This window comes from Acinonyx jubatus, chromosome B4 (assembly GCF_027475565.1).
Source record: "Acinonyx jubatus isolate Ajub_Pintada_27869175 chromosome B4, VMU_Ajub_asm_v1.0, whole genome shotgun sequence".
NCBI lineage: Eukaryota > Metazoa > Chordata > Mammalia > Carnivora > Felidae > Acinonyx > Acinonyx jubatus.
In genome coordinates, this window is record NC_069387.1 from 43,510,330 (window position 1) to 43,516,837 (window position 6,508).

Genomic DNA, 6,508 nt, shown 5'->3' on the forward strand with positions numbered 1-6,508 from the left:
GCTCTGCGCTGACAGCTCAGAGTCTGGAGCCTGCTGCAGATTCTGGGTTTCGCTCTCTCTCTGCCCCTCCTCCACTCGCTTTCTCTCTTTCTGTCTCTCTCGAAATGAATAAACGTTAAAAACATAAAAAAAAAAAAAAAATGAGTGCTCACACAGGGCCACGCATGGACAGGTTTGCTCAGCTTTCCAGGGACCGTGAGTTACTGTTCCACAGCAGTTGTGGTGGGGCAGCGATGCGGGCTGCATCGGTGACCGTGTGCATGATTTTCTCCCCTGCAGATAACTGCAGTGTTAGTGCTTTACGTGTCTCCCAAAGCTGATGCTGGCACACCGCCTGCGTGAGAATAGAGGCGGTCGGGGTGTGCTTATTAAAAATGCAGATGTCTAGGCCTTGTCCCAGATTTCGCTGACTCAGAAGCTCCGCGTAGGCGTCTGTGTTGTTAATCAGCCCCTCGTGATCCTGCGGCACACTGATGGAGAGGTTTGCTCTCTGTACCTCGTTTTGTTCTAAGTCCCAACCAAACCCATTCTCTCTCTGTCTCCAAGTCGTGTCTACCTCTGTTGACTTTAAAAAAAAAATTTTTTTTAATGTTTATTTATTTTTGAGACAGCGACCGAGTGGGAGAGGGGCAGAGAGAGAGAGAGGGAAACCCAGAATCAAGCAGGCTCCAGGCTCTGAGCTGTCAGCACACAGCCCGACGCGGGGCTTGAACTCACAAACCGTGAGATCGTGACCTGAGCCGAAGTCAGATGCCTACCCGACTGAGCCACCCAGGCGCCCCTACACCTGTAGACTTTTATGGGCTGTATTGCAGCCACCAGAAAGGAAATGGAAGTAGGTGGTTCCAAAAGATCCATGGCAGGATTCCACCCACCCCCAAGCCATACCTGGTGTACTGATTGAGAAAGTTAAGTCTGGATTGACAGGAAACGAAGAAGGCCAACCCAGCAAGCACAGTTATGTAGGGGATTATGGAAAGCTCTAAGGAATTTTGATTTTGACATCGGAGCCTTAAAAATGGACACCTGTCACTACTGACAGAAAAATATCAGGGTGGTGTTTGTGATCAAGTCAAATGGCGGCTAATACTTGATTTAACACACAACCTGTATTTTGAAATTAATAGACTGAACCCACTATCTAGGAATGAGATTAGGTGAGTGTTTAAAAACATTTTTTTTAACGTTTATTTTTGAGGTAGAGAAATAGAGCATGAGCGAGGGAGGGTCAGAGAGAGAGAGAAGCAGAACTCGTGCTGTCAGCACAGAGCCTGACGAGGTGCTGGAACAAACCGTGAGATCATGACCTGAGCCAAAGTCAGACACTTAACCGACTGAACCACCCAGGCGCCCCTAAGGTGAATGCTTAAAAGCAAGGAAATACGTGTCAGACCCCAGTTCCCCATACGCATTGGGAATAGTCCATTGGGAATAGTTCCTGTACTGCAGGAGACTCGGGCCATTGCTAAACCAAAGTAGTAGTTAAGTTTGGAGGTTCTTTCGGAGGTGGCCTTTTAGTTCAGTCTGTTTACCTGGATATGCCTGGTGGAAGAAATTTGGGACATTACATACCATTAAAAAAAAATTTTTTTTTTAATGTTTATTTTTGAGAGACACAGAGTGCAAGCAGGCGAGGGTCAGAGAGAGAGGGAGACACAAAATCCGAAACAGGCTCCAGGCTCCGAGCTGTCAGCACAGAGCCCAACGCGGGGCTCGAACTCCTGAACCGCGAGATCGTGACCTGAGCTGAAATCAGATGCTTAACTGACTGAGCCACCCAGGCGCCCCCATTACATACCATTTTAGACCAACCCTCTGATTTTATAGTTCCGTAAAGTTGAATCGTAGCTAGGTTCAGAGGCGTTGCAGTGCCGTGATTGGGTGTGATGCTGTTTCCCGAAGAGTATCTCTCAAGCGTGCCTCCAGTGTTTCCCTGCCAGCAAAGCTTTAAAGCTGCTCTGGGCCCTCAGGCTGTCCTGTCGGTCTTGAACTGAAAACAGTTCAGGAAATGTCTTCTCATTCCCTTGGCCTCCTGTCCCAGGTAAGATTGACTTACCCTGATGCTTTTTTTCTGGAGACCAAGGTTGAATGGTGTGTCAAAAAGCCCATTCTTCCCTTGGAGACCAGGATGGCATTAGCATCAGAGATGAGGGAGTCCTTTGCTTTTGCCCTGTGTTTTGGAAGGTCTCAAATCCTAGCATGTCTGGTGAGCCGCGCCGTGGGTTTCTTAAGGATAGCCCTGATTTACGTGCATCGTCCTGATTTATTAATGGTTTCTTACTTCACTGTTGCAGGTTTCCCAGTGGACAAAATATACAGTCAATTCTCCTTATACAAAGTAAAAAAAAAAAAAAAAAAAAAAGAAAGAAAAGAAAAAAAAATGGAGGTTTATTCCCCCCATCACCAGATAATGTCTGTGCCATCCAGGTACAGCATGACCCAGTACGGCTCTTTCCCTGTGTGGTAGCAACTAGAAAAACAAAAAACACCACTTCTGAGTGGCAGACTGCACTGGTTCATAGCATTTTTTTCCCCCCGTAGGGCAGAATTGTTTTTTTTTTCCCTTTGCTGTAGTGAACAGATTCTTCACTTCGGGAAAATAAACCAGCCGAGCAGTTGATTCCATCCAGTGTTCGCGAAACTTGTTTTTGTTTTTCAATAAAATTTATTATTTTTTTAGTGTTTATTTTTGAGAGCGGGAGAGAGAGTGCGAGTGGGGGAGGGGCAGAGAGAGAGGGAGACAGAGGATCTGAAGTGGTCTTGGAGCTAACAGCAGAGAGCCCAGGGTGGGGCTCGAACACGCGAACCGCGAGATCAGGACCTGAGCCGGAACCGGACGCTCAACCGACTGAGCCACCCAGGCACCTCGACGCTACGAAACTTAATACACTATTCGTGTTTTCTTTTGAATATTTATTACTCTGACAGTTCTGCGCAGGCTCCAAGCCTCCCTCTTTTTTTTTCCCCCCCTTCTCCTGCATAAAACCACAAATTGTTTTCTGAAACTGGCCTCGGGTGGCTGAGCCCCGGGTTGTCACTTCAGTGTAACCCTGAGTAACTCAGCTGTGCCTAGCCCTTGTGTGCTACCCACCTCCTCACCCGCCTTGCTGTCTTACCTGGAGATTACTGTGTTAGGTCTGCAGTTTGGTCACCTGTAGCCTGTGGCATGCTCCCTTGCGGCTGACTCTGCGCTCTGGAACTTTCTCAGCTCTTTGGATACATGCTCCAAAACAAAACAAAACAAAACAAAAAAACCCAAACCCCAGAAACACAAACATAGGCGTACCTGTCTCAAAAGCTGTGAGAGACTGTGGTTCCTGTCAGCCTAATTACCCTGTTAGGTCCCAGGACCATTTTTTTTTTTTGCCCACCTTTTAAAATGATTATTCTTACACTACAGGCCCTCGGGTACTTTATAAATATAGACGTGCAGATTCTTTTCATAGTTCAAAGTAGCAGGAGGTGATCCCTGCTAGCAGTAGGTGACATTTCAATATGCCATCGTGTAGGTGTGCATATATTTCAACAGTGGCTAACGAAAGGCCTCAGTCGTTCTGGTGTATGTCCAGCGATGTGTTGGACCATTTGTTTTGACAGTTCTCTTTTTGACATGGTAAGGCTGTTCGTTTTGGACCTTTAGGATTTTGGTAGAGAGGTACGTAAGCACCTAAAACTTGCATAAAGTGATGTTGAGCTCTTGGGCGGAGGGATGGAATGCATTTGCTTATTTTTGCACTTCCGAGTAGGTTCAAAGTTCCCTCACATCGTTCAGAGAAAGCGCGCTGATTGCCTCTTGCTTGGTATTTAAAGACCAAGAGTAACAAGAAGCCCTATTTTAGGTGCCGGCTTGGCTACGGCCCTCCCAAGTCGTTGCTTTGCTGCATCTCAGAACCACCCTGCACACCCTCTTCGGTGTTTCAACAACCTGCACCCGCTCACTGCTTTCCCACTCGTTCCTACCACACTTGCCTTTTCCGCTTACCACGGATCACCTTCTCACGCCTTCTCGAGTCTTCTCACCAGAGAGTAAGTTCCACAAAGGCAGAAACTTCGTGTCGTTCGCTGATTTACACAGAACTGTCAGAACCGTGCCTGACATAGTTTGTGCTCAAAAATAGCGAAAGGCTCTGACAGGACAGAGGGTTTCGGTTCAAGGACTAGGTAATTCTATTAAGAACTGAATTATCCCCAAAAGCGCAGATTAGAAAAGGGCCCCTCGGGGAACTCTGGGAACCCTTTGGAGTTTACTGGATCTCGAGGCAGGAAATAGGGCTCCAGTCTCCCTGCTGTCACTTCACTAGCTCTGTGACACAGGCCACTTTGTCTCCTGTTCAAATGAAATTCTGATTCCCTTTCCTCTCAGAGTAACAATTGCATCTTAGGTTGTGGTGACTGCTCAATCCTTGGCAAACCATTCAGTGGCATTATTGCCTATGAGGAGTAAGTTTCATTGAAAGTGACAATAGCAGGCTAGCTGGGAGAACAGTGTAGGTTTTCATTGTTTTATTTGTTGGTAATACTGACCATTTATCCTCAGTAATGTTGGTCTCCTCCTCCTCGGTAGCCACTAAAATCGAGACGTGGGACAGAATAGCTAGACCATTTTTCAGCTTTATCAGGCTGGAACCAATATCATTATGTGTGTGTGTGTGTGTGTGTGTGTGTGTGTGTGTATGAATATTTATTTATTTTTTTGCTACACAATTATGAAATGTCCAGACAAAAATCCATCACGGTCTACACAAGTTAACATACTCCCATTCATTAGTTTTTGGGCCGCCCAACGCAGAATTTCAAACGTCGGTCTTCCAAGGAGGCCCTCGGCTCCCGGGTCTGGCAGCCGGAAGTGCTGTGGGGTGCACCAGAAGCGCTTCCTCCCTTCCGAGTGCGACCCACTGCCCCGCACAACTAGTTCTGGGGGATGGCACGTGACGTGTCTTTTGTCTTGGTTTTCTTTTTTCTTTTTTTTTTTTTAGTTTTATTTCTTTACGTTTATTTATTTTTGAGACGGAGAGAGACAGAGCATGAATGGAGGAGGGTCAGAGAGAGAGGGAGACAGAATCCGAAACAGGCTGCAGACTCTGAGCACAGAGCCCGATGCGGGGCTCGAACTCACGGACTGCGAGATCATGACCTGAGCCGAAGTCGGATGCCCAACCGACTGAGCCACCCAGGCGCCCCTGTCTTGGTTTTCTTTTAGTTAACTTTATAATCCCCAAATGGAACGTCCCTGCAGCACCCACGTTTCTTAAATGTAAGTGACCAAGAAGGAGAGTTGAAGGAGAGGAGGAGGGAAGAGAACAAACCTTTAGCAGCCGGTAATTATGCATGAATCACAGTGCCACATACTTCACGTTTTCCCACTGAATCTTGGAAAGAAAACTCTAGGGTGAATATTTTAATTCAACTGGACTGCCCGACAGGAAGAAGAAAGGTTAATTTTTCCAAGATCCAATAGCTAATGTGGAGCTATATAGCTAGATTCAAACTCAGGTCTAATTGCAAATCTCATGTACGGGTTCTCACCATGGTCAAAGGAGATTAGAGCCTATTAGTAATTTCATGTGAAGTTTGATCAGCTTAAAGACTGAAGCTATAAAGCATTTCAGTTTCTGTCTGTGATGTGATGGTCCCCTGTCCTATAACTGAATTGTTTCTGCTTGCATTTTTACAAACACACCAGGTAATTTTACACCTCAGGCTCTCTCCTTACATTCCTCCTGTCCTATCTGCCTCCTGAGCTCTGTCCAGGAGTAGTACCTATGTGAAGATTAGATTAGGTACAAGGACAAGTAATCCTAAAACTAAACTAACAGTGGCGTAAACAAGATACTCCTTCCATTCTCGTGTGAAAAAAGTCCAGGTTTGGGATACTGGTGCTGTCCCCTGAGGCCCAGGCTTTCCTAAACCCTCTGTTCCTTATCAGTTGGGTGTGCTACTCATCATTAAAGTCAGAGGCAACATCTCTGCAATCGGGTGGAAGTTAATATCCAGAAGAGGCCGTAACATACAGGTCAGCTTATCAAGGAAGGTTCCCTGAAGATATTAAGGAAGATCCACTAAATTCTACTGGCTAGAGCCCAGTAGCTTAGCAGCCCGGTCACACCTACTTGCAAATGGGATTGGAAAATTCAGTCTTTATCCTAGGTGACCATCTGCCTGGCTCAAAATTTCATTACTATTGGAGAAAACACAATGTATACTCCTCTCTGAACCAGCTCCTAGTAATACCTTCAACATTCTCTTGGAAAATTTGGCAACATAATTATTTTTTTTAAAGGTTTGTTTATTTTTGAGAGAGAGCACCCACCAAGTGGGGGAGGGGCAGAGAGCGTGGGGCACAAACGATCCAAAGCAGGCTCTGGGCAGACAGTAGCGAGCCTGATGCGGGACTCGAACTCAAAGAACTCTGAGATCGTGACCTGAGCCGAAGTCAGACCCTCAACGGGCTAAGCCACCCGGGTGTCCTCCACTGTGATTCTTGGTGCAGTTACTGTATCCTTTATTG